The following is a 17,898-nucleotide window of genomic DNA, read 5'->3' as shown; positions in this document are numbered from 1 at the left end:
TCTTATGGCATTATCTCTCTTCTCTCAGTTTGTTTTGGTCATACCTTGAGATTTTACTATGAGAAACAGAAGCATGGTTCAGATAATACATAACAGCACTTTGAAAAAGTAATATAATGAGAAAGTTCTTTTGCACAACAACCTTTTCAACTTCTATTTGAGCAGGAGTGCACGAACTGATGGTGGAATCCATGTCTGCCCATTTTCAATGATGATCTTATTTCTCACCAGGCTTTGTGTCTCCTTAGAGAAGACTAGAAGTGAACAAGAGCCGGGTCGAGCCCGAGTTCAGTCAACTCAAACTCGGCTCGACTAAAGGAAACCTCGAACTCGACTCGAGTAAGGCTCGACAAACTCGTTTGATACTCACCATTACTTGTTGATCTCGAGCTCGACTCGATTAAGGCTCGACAAACTCTTTTGAGTAACTATATAGTCTATATTATGTCATCAGGGTAGGGATTCATTTTTTTCCTTTCTTAATCTTCTACTTTTGCTAATCACGTTATGTTATGGATATGTTATATTCTTGAAGATGCTACTTTGTATCCTTTGCAAAGTGGAGCTCACCAGTCACCGGATACAGTGGTGGAAAGAATAATAACATCATGCAGGCCCCAGATTTCTTTTCAAGTTTCCAATGTAATTTCTATGTCAAGGAATACATAATCAGAATCAAAATGGAGTGTTCTTGTGACATAGCCTCCTCACCAGGCGAAAAAAAGATCAAGAAACAACAAGACCAAAGCCAAATTAAAAAATTAAGTACAAAAAGTAGCAGCAGAAAACTCACTCACTTCTGCACTAAGCAAATAAGCTTGTACTGCTGAGTGTCCAAATGGATCAATCTGCCAACCAATTCTAGGTGTCTTGCCAAACTCTTCCTTTATAAACCCATGACCTAGAGTTGTCTGTTCAATCATATCGATGTAAAGGGGTGCTTCATCATGCATACACATACCACCATTTCTACAATGTCAAAAGGCAGGTCGGTCCATTAATTCCAGAACCACCATCCATAGTTGAACATCATAGGAAAAGGCGAAGCAAGAACACCTAATTGAAAACATGGTTTCAACAGATTGGAAAAATCAAATTATTCATACATAAATTCAAGCAGTCCGGAGTCAACTAGTTCTTTCACAATTTAGGAATGGCGATATAGTTGTTTTAGTTATCCAGTATAAAGTAACAGATGAAAATATTTTTGTCATTAGTCGTTTCCTGATGCAATACCAAGCCTTCAATTTGCAGTGATTAGCACATTTAAACTTGGATTACACAAGCAAATGACATGAGGAACAATCTCTCTGGACGTTGTAAAGGACTATAACATGTATCAAGTTTTCAAAAGTAGCAGATGAAGCATAAATAGAGATTGCATACAAAGATCCAACAGTGACAATAATTGTGAAAGCACAATATTAGCAAATTACAGGAGGCTAAAGCAGCAACATAAAACAGTAAAGTCAGCAATCAGCATACGTAGATGGCCTTATGAACAAGGGCACAAGGCAACAGCACGGAACAATATTCTAAATGTGATAACTGCATGGTATTCAATTCAATAAATATCACTTGTTTTCACATGAAACAGCTCCAAACAAGAGCACCATAGACCTAGCTTCCCAACATCTAGCAAAAACATGAAAAATGGCATTGATAATTTCAGAATGTTTTCAAAATGTAAAGAAAGCAACAATACTGCCAAGGAACCTACTTAGCCATTATTAATTTCCGGATTACCGCTTAACCACTCACAATTTCCTCAGTATTTTGTTTCATGTAGTTCCTAAAACCTGTCTCCTACCTTCTACAGCATCCCATTTACATTTTTTCATCCAATACCATTGGATGATAACCAAAATTAAACTGCAGCCATCAAAGGCAATATTAAGGCTTGACCCCAAATGGGATTTTCAAAATTCCCCCAATGTTATAGTGCTCCAAGTTAACGATAGAGAAACAACCAGAAAAAAGTATCCAGCGTCCACAAACCTGTTTTGTAAGCAGCATCATAGTGTCGCCTGGCAATTTGTGCTAACAAGAAGTAGTAGTGTAAACATATGTATGCATATGCACTAGATGTATTCCATGCATGTACAACTATGTTCCAAGTATTTATGTGGAAATAGAGTTACCTTCTCTCTCTCTAAAATAATGATGCACTAGGTAGATAGTAAGTACTCAAAAGCGCTAAGTCAGGGAAATGAAAAGTGCCTAGGTGAGCCAAAAAACAGAAAATGAAAGAAAAGAAAACGAAGAAGAACTGGAAAGAGAGCAAAAAAAAAAGAAGAATACAAAAAGGTAAAATAGAAAAAGAAGATAAGGGGAATAAATATTATTACAATCTTTTTTTTTACTTAAGCACATGAATGGCCCAGCCTAGTTTAGAAGGTCACTGCCTACGGACTACATACATTTTTTACTACATAGGCTAATCAAAGGTCCTAGTTTTGTTTGACACGACTAGGCCCTTAATAGATTTTCTAACACCAAAACACTGTTCTCAAGATGCAAAATTCTGTGGTAAGGAGAGAATAGAGGTTACGCATGAGTGATAAATGAGGATTGCAACTACTTTTGAACCAAATCCTAATTATTAGGAGTTCCAGTACTTGCTGCACAAGGAGTCGCATCAGTTCACATTTCTGTGCTAAGGAGAATCCAATTTAAGCTTGTCAATTGTTCTTTGTCATGAAGCTTCCATGTTCTTCTAAGTTCCAGTGGATTCTCATGAATGTTTGATTGCCCTTACCTGTCCGTGCCAAAACTAAATCTAGTTATTACTAGTGTTGGACTTTGTTGTGCAAAAACATACCTAATCCTGTCACCAGATCAAAAAACATTCACTAAATTATTTTATGGTTGTTCTATGGGAATCAAATGCTGTACAGTAGAACGACATGTCCCTTAAATTCCAACTTAAGCAAAGGCTGGACAGAGTATGTTCTCATCCAATATGCAAATGCTGGTTTTACCCACAGCTGTTCCAAGGGGAACAAATTAACCTTGTCTAGGAAAAAGCAGGACAGGGCTTCCTTGTTACTGTTGTTCCAAAAATACAAACCAGACAACACACCAAAATTTTGAACATCAAAAAGAGAAAACCTGAGGTGTTTCCCATTTAAGCAACTGGTTAGGCACCTAGGTGTTAGATGTAATCCTAGGGAGACTGGGGAGTCAACTTTTGATTGCATAACTAATGCCTTATCAGTAGAAGAGCATATATTGCGAGGTAATCAATCAAAGAATCATGAAACCAATAAGAAACAAAAGAAGTTCCCTAGTTCAAAAGAGAAGATATTGTGAAACAATGGGTCCAGAAAACATGAAAAAATACTTGACATGGCCTGGAAATAGTAAGAAATGTTGAAGGTGAATAAGGTCACCTGTAGGCAGGCTGAGAGAGAGAGAGAGAGAGAACTACATACATGCACTCACGCAGAAGCTCTTCACACAGTCATGAATATTGGACAACAAAGCAAACAAGGGAAAAACTAACGTGTAACTAGACAAAGTTAACTTACATAAAAGAGATGAAGACTATTTTCAAACTGCCTATCCAACATTCCAGTCTTCAAGACAAACAGAATAAATAATGATGGTGCCATCATTCAAATTAACTACATCATTTTTAGACATAAACATTAAAGAAGAAGGGAAAAGGTCCACTGTATACACCAACATCCACACGCAGCATAAGCAGAAGCAAAGTGAAGTTCTTAGCACCACCTAAACCTACATGCATCATGCAGGTGAAGATAAACACTTCCCATGCGCTAATCCACAATGAAAAATTGACAATTTATGGCGTCATGTTTAGAACCAACATCAACTTCCAAGTTTAGAACCAGTAAAAAAGCATTAAGAGTAATAAGTACCTTTTCATCATCTACACTTTCTCAACCATGTCAAGATGAGGGACAGATGCCGCAAAAAATGGATAAATACAGTGAGACAAACTAAAAACGTCTTCTATTATATGAACAAAAAATGTAATACACAAATATGATCCACTTAGCTTAATTGTTATGTGATTAATCAAGTAAGAAGTTGACATAACGAGGAGCCAGAAGCATTTACGTAGTGAAATGCTCAAATTATGAAGAGGTACAAAAGGCACGTACATAACCATACATGCTTTGACAATGGAATGACCATTTGGGAAAACAATATAGTTGTTTTAGTTATCCAGCAAAAAAGTAACAGATGAAAATATTTCTGTCATTATTCGTTTCCCGATGCAATACCAAGCCTTCAATTTGCAGTCATTAACACATTTAAACTTGGATTACACAAGCAAATGACATGAGGAACAATCTCTCTAGACGTTGTAAAGGACTATAACATGTATCAAGTTTTCAAAAGTAGCAGATGAAGCATAAATAGAGATTGCATACTGTTGAAGCATGTAAAGATGGGTCTTGGGACCGGGTCTCGGTCTAGACCCGATCCAGCTTGTAGCCCTTGTTGGGCCTTACTTAAAAACTTGTAACCCTAATTTTTGGAGTGAATGAGGTTTTAAGAGAGAGAGTCTGGCGGCTAGTGGGCACCAAACCTCCTCACCCGTGGTTTTTCTCCCTTTTGTTGAGGGTTTTCCACGTTACATCCGTGTTCTTCTCGCTTTTACTATTTCTACATGGTATCAGAGCCGTGACTAGTTTGTGGAAATTTTTGCCGGCCATGAAGTTCCGGCCCTGACCTTTCCATCGCTCGCTGCTCTTATTCCGCCGCCGCCACCGCCGCTTCCATTGTTGCTGCCGATTCCAGCTGCTCTTGCTGTTGGTTTCCGGTTGCAGCCCAGCATCGTTGCCCAGCTCACGCCCGTCGTGCTCCATCGCCAGTGCAGCCCAGCTCCGCCTTCTATGTCGTCACCCTAAGTCCCCGTCGCTCAGCATCTGTGAGCGCCTAGCGTCGTCCATCACTCAGAGCTCACCGTCGCCTGCCATTTTGTGCTCTGTTGCTGTTGCCCGAGGCCTCCCTTGCTGTTTTGCCGTCGTCTGGTGTGTGCCGGTTGCCGCTGTTCTCTTCCTACCTGTGAAGCCCGTGGAGATCTGTCAACTCCCTACGTCACCACCCAACATCGTCCCATCTACTGTTCCCGGTTGCCGTTTGTTGTTCCTTCTTTGTGTCTGTTTCTTGGTTAGGCATTTTTTGCTTTGGTGAACCCGACGTGGTGGCGGATTCTCATATGGGGGAGTGGATTATTGACAGTGGTGCTACCCACCACATGACTGGCGATCCTAAGGTCTTTCATGGGTATAAGCTTTCGTCAGGAAAGGAACGGGTGTCTCTTGCCGATGGTTCCTCTATTTCTGTGGCTGGAAAAGGGAGTCTGTCACTTTTGAACAAGTTCTTAGTCCATAATGCTCTACATGTTCCTCATCTTCCCTTGAACCTCTTGTGAACTTATTTTTTCTGCTGGTCGCTGTGTTCTGCAGGACTTGGTGACATGGAAGAAGATTGGGATTGGTTTGTTTTCTGAAGGGCTATATTGTTTACCTATGCATGCTGCTCCTGGCCTCATGACAGCCGCCAGCAAAACAACGAAGAGTAGAGAGGACACACTTCAATCGATTCAGCGTTGGCATGAGCGCCTTGGACACCTTCCTTTTGGAATTCTAAGACAGTTATTTCCTAATCTGTGCTCGAGGTTGGATATGACTATGGTGTCTTGTGATGTCTATCACTTGGCCAAACATGTTAGGGCTTCATTCCCTGTGTCTATCCATCATTCTAACGAGGTGTTTGTCATGATTCACTCTGATGTGTGGGGGCCTTCGGGAATTCCTTCTTGTCATGGTTTTCAGTATTTTAACACCTTTATAAATGATTGTTCTCGTAACACCATTGTTTATTTGCTGAAAGACCGTAGTGAAGCTCCTACTGTCATAGAGACTTTCATTGCTTATATGGAAACTCAATATGGAGCATCTGTTAAGACCTTTCGGTGTGACAATGCTCATGAGTATACGTGTCAGTCTGTTGATAGCTTCTTTCGAAAAAATGGAATTGTTCATGAGACTTCTTATAGTTATACTTTTCCTCAAAATGGAGTTGTTGAACGAAAGAATCGCAAGTTACTGAATATGACTCGAGCATTTCTTTTTCAACGTCATGTTCCAAGAAAATATTGGGGGGATGCTGTGTTGACCAGTGCGTATCTAATTAACTGTATGCCTAGTCGCGTGTTGAATGGGCAGACGCCTCACTCTATGTTACCGGGGAGTCATGAACCTTTCTCTCTTCCACCTAGAGTTTTTGGATGTGTTTGTTTTATTCACAATCACAGTCCTAATATTAAAAAGCTTGATCCTAGGTCGGTTAAGGGCGTTTTTCTAGGTTATTCTCCCACTCAAAAAGGATATAAATGTCGAAACCCTTCCATAGGTCGTGCCTATGTAACCAAAGATGTCACCTTCCTGAAACATACTTCATATTTTGGTGAGAATTCTCTTCAGGGGCGAGGTCTACAATAAGAGAAGAGTATTCTCCCAATCAAGAGATTCAATTTATAGATTTTTTGGAATACAAGAAGGAAGAGATTGAGGTTACTAACCCTCTAGAGCACAATGAGCATGATGGATGTTCAACTGTGGATAAGGAGAGACATGACCGTTTGTTTGGGCAGGTTTACTCTAGGCGAAAGTCGCCTACGGCAGGACCCAGTGATGAAGCGATGCCCTATGGTGACAAAAATCCTACTCCAAATCCTAATGCTACTCCTTCCCTGGATGACCCAAGTCGTGCCCAAGAGATGTCAGTTGAAGGTACTCAAGCACAGGCTAAAAGTGAAGATTTACCCTTTGCTCTTAGAAAGGGTGTCAGGTCATTTACTCAACACCCTATTGGTAATTTCATATCTTATTCTAGATTGAGCAAGGATTACAAGTGTTTTGTATCTTCTCTTTCTTTGGTTGTGATTCTCAAGACTGTTGCTGACGCTCAAGGTGATTCCAAGTGGGATGATGCGATGCAAAAAGAAATGGAAGCCTTGAGAAGTGTTAACATATCATGTGTAGGGAACCGGGTCTGGATCCAGACCCGGTCCCATGGGCACGGGTACCGAGAGTGGCTCGGTACCCTAGGCGTTTTTCCCTCTTATTTAATCCCACTTATAGTGTAATGGTTGATTAAGTGGAATAACATTTTCTCTCCTAGGGTTGCGGTTGTGCACCTAGGTTAGAGCTTCTCCGTGGTTTTTCACCTCTCTTTGAGGTTTTCCACGTATATTGTGTGTTCCTTCTCTTTCTCTCCATCTTGGTGTGTGTTTCTACATGGTATCAGAGCCAGCGCGTGAGAGATCGTTGGTGTGATAGTCGTGTTTCCGCCGTTTTTTTGCCGCTGCTGTTTCCGCCGGTTTTTTTTTCTCTGTCGCTGCTGCGCCGTCTCTCTCTGCTGCGCCGCCGCCGTCCAGCGCTGCCACCTGCGCCGCCACTTCATACGGGAACGCATAGATTCAAAGGAGTTGATCCTACCTTATATGAAGTCTGAAGATCAAATTGCAGATGTTCTAACCAAAGCCTTATGTACATCTCAATTCGAGAAAAATGTAAGCAAGCTAGGCATGTTTGACATGTATGCCAAGCTTGAGGGGGAGTGTTAACATATCATGTGTAGGGAACCGGGTCTGGATCCAGACCCGGTCCCATGGGCACGGGTACCGAGAGTGGCTCGGTACCCTAGGCGTTTTTCCCTCTTATTTAATCCCACTTATAGTGTAATGGTTGATTAAGTGGAATAACATTTTCTCTCTCCTAGGGTTGCGGTTGTGCACCTAGGTTAGAGCTTCTCCGTGGTTTTTCACCTCTCTTTGAGGTTTTCCACGTATATTGTGTGTTCCTTCTCTTTCTCTCCATCTTGGTGTGTGTTTCTACAAGAAGAAACATGACATGAGAAGTTGTAAAGATCCCTGAGGCAGCTCACTTGGTTTGATCCAAGTGGGTCTTTACCATCAAATACAAACTAGATGGAAGTGTTAAAGATACAAAGTTTGTCTTGTGGCCAAGGGGTTTAATTAGAAATATGGGATTGATTACTTGGAGACCTTTGCTCCAGTTGCAAAAATGAAGACAGTTAGAGTTGTTATTTCCCTAGTTGTGATGAAGGAGTGGAGGATAAGACTGGGCGTCGGGCCGGGCCGCCGGCAGGCCGGCCGGGCCGGAGAGGCCGGGCCCGGGCCAGAGAGGCCGGCCCGGCAGCGTCCCAGTCGGCCCGACTACCTCCCCGGCTCCCTTCCCCCCTTCCCGTCTCCCTCCCCCTTCCCCCCTTCCCGTCTCCCTCCGACCTCCCCCTTCCCCTTCCACCCCTTCCCGTCTCCCTCCCCGTTCCCCTTCCCGTCTCCCTCCAGCCTCCCCCTTCCCCTTCCCCTTCCCCTTCCCCTTCCCCCCTTCCCGTCCCCCTCCCCGTTCCCCTTCCCGTCTCCCTCCGGCCTCCCCCTTCCCCTTCCCCCCTTCCCGTCTCCCTCCCCCTTCCCCTTCCCCTCTTCCCGTCTCCCTCCCCCTTCCCCTTCCCGTCTCCTTCCCCCCTTCCCCGTAGGCACGTCATCGCCGCCCCGACGGACGTGCCGCTGACGATGGCCAGCCCTTCCTTGGGCTGCAGCTCGAACGGCCTCTCCACCCCGACCCGCCTCAGCACCTCGGTCCCAGATATCTCCTCCCCCGTCGCCATCCGAACTTTCGAGTTGGGCCGCCCCGTCACCACGCCGGCCAGGTAGGACAGCGGCACGAGGTCGCCGGACGCCGTGACAGTCGCGACGAAGCCGGGCCGGGCCTAATTTTTGGTGACCAGGCCCGGTACCCGGCCCGGCAATATTATCGGGCCGGGCCTGGGCCGGGCTGGCCTGCCCGACGGGCTGGATCGGGCCGGCCATTACCAACTGGATGTTAAGAATGCATTTCTCAATGGCGATCTCGAAGAGGAGGTATATATGCATATGCCTCCAGGATATGAAGAACTAGAAAAATGCTATAAACTAAAAAAGGTTTTATATGGCCTCAAGCAATCGCCCACAGCATGGTTCGAACGACTCAGACGAGTAATGGAACATTATGGCTACAATCAAGGGAATGGAGACCACAATCTGTTTGTGAAGAGGAAAGAAGGGAAAGCCACTATGTTACTTGTTTATGTCGATGACATGATTGTTACAGGTGATGATGAGGATGAAATCACAAAACTAAAAGTGTTACTGGCTGCCAAATTTGATCTCAAGGGTCTTGGTAAACTGAGGTACTTTCTTGGTATTGAGATTGCTGGGTCCAGTACCGGCCTTGTGTTAAATCAACGGAAATACACACTAGATATATTGGAGGAGACCGGTAAGCTGAGGTGTAGACCAGCTTCTACTCTTCTTGATGTTGGGCACAAGTTGAGCCTTAGAGATGGGGAGTTGCTCTGTGAAGAAGCCAAAGGAAGATATCAACGTCTTGTTGGGAAGTTGATTTATCTTACCCTCACTCGACCAGATATCACTTTTACTGTGAATGTACTGAGTCAATTCATGCATGTCCTGGCAATGGGCTCTTATATGTGAAACAAGAGCTTGTTGAGATCGAAGGGTATTCCAATGTTGACTGGGCAGGTTGTGTTGATACTAGAAAGTCTACTTCAGGGTACTGTGTCTACTTGGGAGGAAACCTTGTTATCTGGAAAAGCAAGAGGCAAGAGGCAAGATGTGTGTTCTCGATCTAGTGCAGAGGCTGAGTATAGAGCTATTGCTATGGGAGTGTCAGAGTTACTATGGCTGAAAATATTGCTAGCTGATATCGGGATAGAGATTGGAGGACCTACGAAGATGTATTGTGACAACAAGTCTGCAATCAACCTAGCCAATAACCCTGTACTGCATGACAGAACAAAACATGTTGAGATTGATCGCCACTTTATCCGTGAGAAGATTGATGCAAAAGAGTTAATCTTACCTTACATGAAGTCTGAATACCAAACCGTTGATGTTCTGACTAAAGCTCTATCTTCAACTTCTTTTGAGAGAAATATATCCAAGTTGGACATGTTTGATATGTATGCCCAACTTGAGGGGGAGTGTTGAAGCATGTAAAGATGGGTCTTGGAACCGGGTCTGGGTCCAGACCCGATCCAGCTTGTAGCCCTTGTTGGGCCTTAAAGACTTGTAACCCTAACTTTTGGAGTGAATTAAGTTTTAAGAGAGAGAGTCTGGCGGCTAGTGGGCACCAGACCTCCTCACCCGTGGTTTTTCTCCCTCTTGTTGAGGGTTTTCCACTTTACATGCGTGTTCTTCTCGCTTTTACTGTTTCTACACATACAAAGATCCAAGAGTGACAGTAATTGTGAAAGCACAATATTAGGAAATTCAGCAACATAAAACAGTAAAGTCAGCAATCAGCATACATAGATGGCCTTATGAACAAGGGCACAAGGCAACAACATGGAACAATATTCTAAATGTGATAACCGCATGGTATTCAATTCAATAAATATCACTTGTTTTCACATGAAACAGCTGCAAACAAGAACACCACGGTCCTAGCTTCCCAACATCTAGCAAAAACATGAAAAATGGCATGATAATTTCATAATGTTTTCAACATATAAAGAAAGCAACAATACTGCCATGGAACCTACTTAGCCATTATTAATTTCCTGCTTACCGCTTAACCACTTTCAATTTCCTTGGTATTTTGTTTCATGTAGTTCCTCAAACCTGTCTCCTACCTTCTACAGCATCCCATTTACATTTTTTCATCCAACACCATTGGCTGATAACCAAAATGAAACTGCAGCTATGTCACATAGGTACGGGTACGAGTGCGGGTACCGGTACGGGTGTGGACCATTTTCAAAAAAGTTGGGTACGGGGGTACGGCCGTACACACACAGACATATATATATATAAATATATATATATATATATATATATATATCAAAAAATTTCAAACAAAATAACATATTCACACATATATATCAAAAAATTGCAAACAAAATAAAATCATGGTCCAAAACACAGTATGGAAGTAATTAATATACAATTATACAAACATGTCAGCTTTCTTGATTCTCCTCAGTCGTATCATGAAGATTAGAAGGACCAACAGGCTCTATAAGGTCCATGTTAAAAGCATGCAAATCATGTTCTCCTTCAAGTTCCACATCAATGTCCTCTGGATTAACATCCCAATACTTGGATGATCCTGAACTGCAAGTTGCAACAATTTCTTTTACAACAAGAAAAGGTTGGAGTGGACATAAACTAAATCATGTATACACATCAAAGATACAAAAAGAAAGAAATACCTGTAATCATTTGAAGTACGTGAAAGTAAGCGTAGGTTGGAGTGGACATAAACTAAATCTTCTGCTCGCTTACTAGTTAGCTTATTTCTCTTGATGTTGCGAATTTGAGAATAAGTGCTCCAATTTCTTTTACAACATGAAGAGGTTGCAGGTTGAGATAATAACTTCAGCGCAAGTTGTTGGAGATTTGGTGTCGATGCTCCAAAACACAACCACCAATTAACAGGATCTTCTTCATCTCTTGCCATTGCAGCTTGTATTGAATCATTTCGTCCACCAGAGAAGCTCGCAAACTCATTATTTATTATCTTTAACTGATGAAAATCAGAATACAGTCTTCCCAAACATATCTCCCTATTTTTTGATATTTCTGGATCTCGATTAGGAGGAACACGACCAGTACCTCCTGCCAACCATGTTCGTCCATAATATTTGGGATTTAAATAGTGTGCCATACAATGCAAAGGGTTATTGCTTTTGTTCCATCTTCTTACTAAAATTCTATGCACATGATCGAAAAACTCAGAATCATCAAGTGCAACATTCTTCTTCTCAAGTCTAAAAATGATGTTTTGAATTTTTTCAATCATGTTATCCCACATATCATAAACTTTATGAAGCATGGGCCCTTCTTTATCAACTTCTCTCAGCATCTGCCAAATAGGCTCTGTAAACTGTAGAAAATATGTAACTTTATCCCACCATTCATCTTCTAAAATGCATTTTTTAATTTCTTGAGAATTCACGATGTCGTCATTCCGATAAAACTCCTAATCATTGTCAGTCACCATAAGTGTTAATGCATCTTTCACCTGCTTTATTCTTTTTATCATTACGATAATGGATGCAAAACGAGTCTCTGCTATCTTCAACAATTTCAAATCAGAATGCCTATTAAATATAGCAAGAGCATTGTTGTGGTTTACAACAAAATTTCTGATGTTTTTGACATCATGCTCAAGCTCCTCAATCCATGAACACAAGAAACCGGCATTTGGATCATCTTTTGATGGGTTGCAAATACTTTTAAGTGCTAGATTTATACTGTGTGCCACACAATGAGTCCAGAATATGTGATTATACTTGGGATCACTTGCCAAATTCATTCCTGCTCGTTGGCAAACTGGAGCATTATCAGTAATAAGTTGCACAACATTATCTTCACCCACTTCTTTGATGACTTCTATAAACAGCCCTTTTAAATAGTCAGCATCTTTATACTCCCCAGATGCATCAACACATTTCAAGAAGACTCAAAGAGGAGAAAACGTAAAACGAAAAAGGGTTTCGAAACTTAAGGTTTTTTAACGTTTAAATAGTGTTAAAAGATAAAATCAATTAATCGTTAAAATAAAAAAACAGACATATTTGGACTCGGTCAACTTTGACCGTATCCAAAAATGGACAGATACGGCCTCCGGTGCGTTGACCGTACCCGGTACGGTTAACGCACCAAATTGTTGTATCGGGTGCCGTACCCGTACCCGTACCGGTGTCGTACCGGTACCGGACGGGTACTCCTCCTTTTGAGCCGTACCCGTGTTACAGAGAACTGCAGCCATCAAAGACAATATTAAGGCTTGACCCCAAATGGGATTTTCAAAGTGCCCCCAATGTTATAGTGCTCCAAGATAAGGATAGAGAAACAACCAGAAGAAAAAAGTATCCAGCATCCACAAACCTGTTTTGTCAGCAGCATCATAGTGCCCCCTGCCAATTTGTGCTAACAAGAAGTAGTGTAAACATATGTATGCACATGCACTAGATGTATTCCATGCATGTGCAACTTTGTTCCAATTACTTATGTGGAAATAGAGTCACCTTCTCGCTCTCTAAAATAATGATGCACCAGGTAGACAGTAAGTACTCAAAAGCGCTAAGTCAGGGAAATGAAAAGTGCCCAGGTGAGCCAAAAAAACAGTAAATGAAATAAAAGAAAACGAAGAAGAACTGGAAAGAGAGCAAAAAGAAAAGAAAAAAAGAAAAAAAATACAAAAGGGTAAAAGTAGAAAAAGAAGATAAGGGGAATAAAAATTACAATCTTCTTTTTACTTAAGCGCATGAATGGCCCAGCCTAGTTTAGAAGGTCACTGCCTACGGACTACATACATTTTTTACTACATAGGCTAATCAAAGGTCCTAGTTTTGTTTGACACGACTAGGCCCTTAATAGATTTTCTAACACCAAAACACTGTTCACAAGATGCAAAATTCTGTGGTAAGGAGAGAATAGAGGTTATGCATGAGTGATAAATGAGGATTGCAACTACTTTTGAACCAAATCCTAATCATTAGGAGTTCCAGTACTTGCTGCACAAGGAGTCACATCAGCTCACATTTCTGTGCGAAGGAGAATCCAATTTAAGCTTGTCAATTGTTCTTTGTCATGAAGCTTCCATGTTCTTCTAAGTTCCAGTGGATTCTCATGAATGTTTGATAACCCTTGCCTGTCCATGCCAAAACTAAATCTAGTTATTACTAATGCTGGACTTTGTTGTGCAAAAACATACCTAATCCTGTCACCAAATAAAAAAACATTCACTAAATTATTTTATGGTTGTTCTATGGGAATCAAATGCTGCACAGTAGAACGACATGTCTCTTAAATTCCAACTTAAGCAAACGCTGGACAGAGCATGTTCTCATTCAATATGCAAATGCTGGTTTTATCCACAGCTGTTCCAAGGGGAACAAATTAACCTTGTCTACGAATAAGCAGGACAGGGCTTCCTTGTTACTGTTCCAAAAACACAAACCAGACAGCACATCACAATTTTGAATATCAAAAAGAGAAAACCTGGGGTGTTTTCCACTTAAGCAACTGGTTAGGCACCTAGGTGTTAGATGTAATCCTAGGGAGACTGGGTAGTCAACTTTTGATTGCATAGCTAATGCCCTTAGAAGCGCATATATTGCCAAGAAATCAAAGAAATAATCATGAAACCAACAAGTAACGCAAGAAGTTCCCTAGTTCAAAAGAGAAGATATTGTGAAACAATGGGTCCAGAAAACATGAAAAAATACTTGACATGGCCTGGAAATAGTAAGAAATGTTGAAGGTGAATAAGGTCACCTGTAGGCAGGCTGAGACAGAGAGAGAGAGAGACAGAGAGAACTACATACATGCACGCATGCAGAAGCTCTTCACACAGTCATGAATACTGGACAACAAAACAAACAAGGGAAAAACTAACGTGTAACTAGACAAAGTTAACTTACATAAAAGACTTACATAAAAGAGATGACTATTTTCAAACTGCCTATCCAACATTCCAGTCTTCAAGACAAACAGAATAAATAATGATGGTGCCATCAGTCAAATTAACTACATCATTTTTAGGTATAAACATTAAAGAAGAAGGCAAAAGGTCCTCTGTATACACCAGCATCCATACGCAGCATAAGCAGAAGCAAAGTGAAGTTCTTATCAATACCACCTAAGCCTACATGCATCATGCATGTGATGATAAACACTTCCCATGCACTAATCCACAATGAAAAATTGGCAATTTATGGCGTCATGTTTAGAACCAACATCAACTTCCAAGTTTAGAACCAGTAAAAAAGCATTAAGAGTAATAAGTACCTTTTGATCATCTACACTTTCAACCATGTCAAGATGAGGGACAGATGCTGCAAAAAATGGATAAATAGAGTGAGACAAACTAAAAACGTCTTCTATTGTATACACCAAAATTGTAATACACAAACATGATCCACTTAGCATAATTGTTATGTGATTAATCAAGTAAGAAGTTGACATAACGAGGAGCCAGAAGCATTTACGTAGTGAAATGCTCAAATTATGAAGAGGTACAAGAGGCACGTACATAACCATACATGCTTTGACAATGGAATGACCATTTGGGAATACGATATAGTTGTTTTAGTTATCCAGCAAAAGAGTTACAGATAAAAATATTTCTGTCATTAGTCGTTTCTTGATGCAAACCAAGCCTTCAATTTCCAGTCATTAACACATTTAAACTTGGATTACACAAGCAAATGACATGAGGAACAATCTCTCTGGACGTTGTAAAGGACTATAACATGTATCAAGTTTTTGAAAGTAGCAGATGAAGCATAAATAGAGATTGCATACAAAGATCCAACAGTCACAGTAATTGTGAAAGCACAATAATAGGAAATTACAAGAGGCTAAAGCAGCAACATAAAACAGTAAAGTCAGCAATCAGCATACATAGAAGGCCTTATGAACAAGGGCACAAGGCAACAACATGGAACAATATTCTAGATGTGATAACCGCATGCATGCACACAGAAGCTCTTCACACAGTCATGAATATTGGACATCAAAGCAAACAAGGGAAAAACTAACGTGTAACTAGACAAAGTTAACTTACATAAAAGAGATGAAGACTATTTTAAAACTGCCTATCCAACATTCCAGTCTTCAAGACAAACAGAATAAATAATGATGGTGCCATTGGTCAAATTAACTACATAATTTTTAGACATAAACATTAAAAAAAGAAGGGAAAAGGTCCACTGTTTACACCAGCATCCACACGCAGCATAAGCAGAAGCAAAGTGAAAGTTCTTAGCAATACCACCTAAACCTACATGCATCATGCATGTGATGGCAAACACTTCCCATGAGCTAATCCACAATGAAAAATTGACAAATTTATGGCGTCATCTTAAAATATATTGTTTAATACAGAAAAAATGATGAAAAAAAAAATAAACCATAAAATCAACATCAACTTCCAAGTTTAGAGCCAGTAAATAAACATTAAGAGTAATAAGTACCTTTTTGATCATCTACACTTTCAACCATGTCAAGATGAGGGACAGAAGCTGCAAAAAAATGGTTAAATACAGTGAGACAAACTAAAAACGTCTTCTATTATATACACAAAAAATGTAATACACAAACATGATCCATGTTAAAGTTTTCTAGAGTCTATTTGAGTCTTTCTGAAATATTAGAAAGTGGACAAGGGTCTACTTATTGTTTTAGTACACTTTAGTGGACTGAAATTGTAAATATGTTGTCAACACCCTAATCTCTTTAAATATGACATTAAGGTTACTTGAGGAATAACATAAACCTTTTCTCTTTCTCTCTCGTGCAACATGGTATCAGAGCCTCCACCGGCGGCAACAACCAAGTAAGCTTTCCGGCGATCTCCGTCTTTGGCGACTTCTTCCTCCGGTGTCTTCCTTCTCTTTCCTCCTCTCGTTGCCCAACTTTATTTCTTCTTACCCACGAACAGGGAGGCGGTAAAGAGATAAAGTTTGGGTGTGCTGCGTGGAGAAGGACTGGTCACGCCTATGTGGAAGGCGTCATCAGATCCTTAAGGAGATCTCGTGGCTGCTGTTTGATATGAGGAACAGCAGATCTTGTGGATTTTTTTTTTTTGAGTAAGGTGTGATGATCGTGCAGTCCTTTTCTGAAAAAAAATAAAAAAATGGGGAAACGTGGTTGGTGTTCTGCTGATAGTGTAAGAGAAGACAGAAATCAGCAGGTTTCTATAGCTGTTTCTGTTTTCTATAGCTGTTTCTGTTTTCTTTATCTCTGAAGGTGCAGAAGGCAGCAGAAATCAGCAGCTGTAAGTAGTCATTTGAAGGTGTAAGCAGTTGGCTAAAAGCATCAGTCTTCAAGGTGTAAACAGTCAGCAGAAGGCAGCAGAAATCAGCAGGTGTCAGCAGTCATCTGAAGGTTTAAGCATTCGGCTGAAAGCATCAGTTCTTTCTGAAACTGAAAATCCATTGCAGTCGACCAAAATTCAGTAACCTATTTTCTACTTTCTGTTATGCTTTTCAGACGTGGGCAGTTTCTGTGATTACACATGTTTTTTGTTATCTAGCATGTGATCTTCGTATGATATTCTGAGGATAGTAGAAATATATTTCTCTCTGGTTTTTTTACTGTGGCATCCCTACTAGTGTGTGTCAGTTTTTTCGATGGCTGAAAGTAGTAAATCAGAAAGTTCTTTGAATACAAGATGGCTGGTAACTCTTTTTCGTATGGAACCACAATTAAAGTTGATGGTTCTAATTATGAAATCTGGTCAAGGGAATTTATGATGTCTGTGGCTGGTCATAGGAAGAAATATATTATTGAAGAAGATGAACATCTTGAGAAAAAAGGGAAATATGCTATGTGGAAGGAAGATAATAACATTGTAATAGCATGGATTATGAACAGTGTAGTGTCTCGCATAGCTCCAACAATTGCATACTACACTAAAGCTAAAGATATGTGGTCTTTCCTGCAGAAAACATATTCTTATGCTACTAATGTTATTAAAATTTTACAATTGGAAGAGGAGCTCTGTAACATACGGCAAGGAGATCAAGATTTGTCACAATATTTTGCCACATTAACTGCTGCATATGAACAGTTAAAAGCTCTTCGCCCACCTTGCAAGCATTGTTATGCATCACATTTTGAAACTGGTATGGTGGCAAAGTTTCTTTCTGGGTTATCTGCAGAATATTCTATGGCGAAGTCTCAAATTCTCACAGGGAGTGATCTTCCAGACTTAGCAGATACTTATAATCGGCTGAGTCATCTTGCAGTCACTCTTACTCAGCCTACGCATGACACACCAATCTCTGCAGTTGTGATGTCATGAGGACGTGGCCATAGTT

At 40.7% G+C, this 17,898-nt stretch overlaps 1 long non-coding RNA gene across 22 annotated transcripts in view; it reads right to left on the bottom strand.

The window, feature by feature from the left end:
• LOC116252435 (uncharacterized) overlaps positions 1–17,898 on the bottom strand; it is a 46,501-nt gene that overhangs the window by 12,720 nt on the left and 15,883 nt on the right. For 12 of the 22 annotated variants that reach the window (XR_007573093.1, XR_007573094.1, XR_007573095.1 and 9 more), the window contains 3 exons: positions 16,051–16,098; positions 14,864–14,910; positions 798–969 (listed from right to left, as the gene is read on the bottom strand). This is a non-coding gene — a long non-coding RNA (uncharacterized LOC116252435). Of the gene's footprint in view, positions 1–793; positions 1,057–13,613; positions 13,725–14,863; positions 14,911–16,050; positions 16,099–16,352; positions 16,695–17,898 lie in introns of all 22 variants that reach the window. The other 10 variants (XR_004172199.2, XR_004172195.2, XR_004172198.2 and 7 more) reach the window with 5 other exon arrangements.

The sequence above is a fragment of the Nymphaea colorata genome, chromosome 4 (assembly GCF_008831285.2).
Source record: "Nymphaea colorata isolate Beijing-Zhang1983 chromosome 4, ASM883128v2, whole genome shotgun sequence".
NCBI classification, from domain to species: Eukaryota; Viridiplantae; Streptophyta; class Magnoliopsida; order Nymphaeales; family Nymphaeaceae; genus Nymphaea; species Nymphaea colorata.
This window is presented reverse-complemented; position numbering and strand designations above follow the sequence as displayed.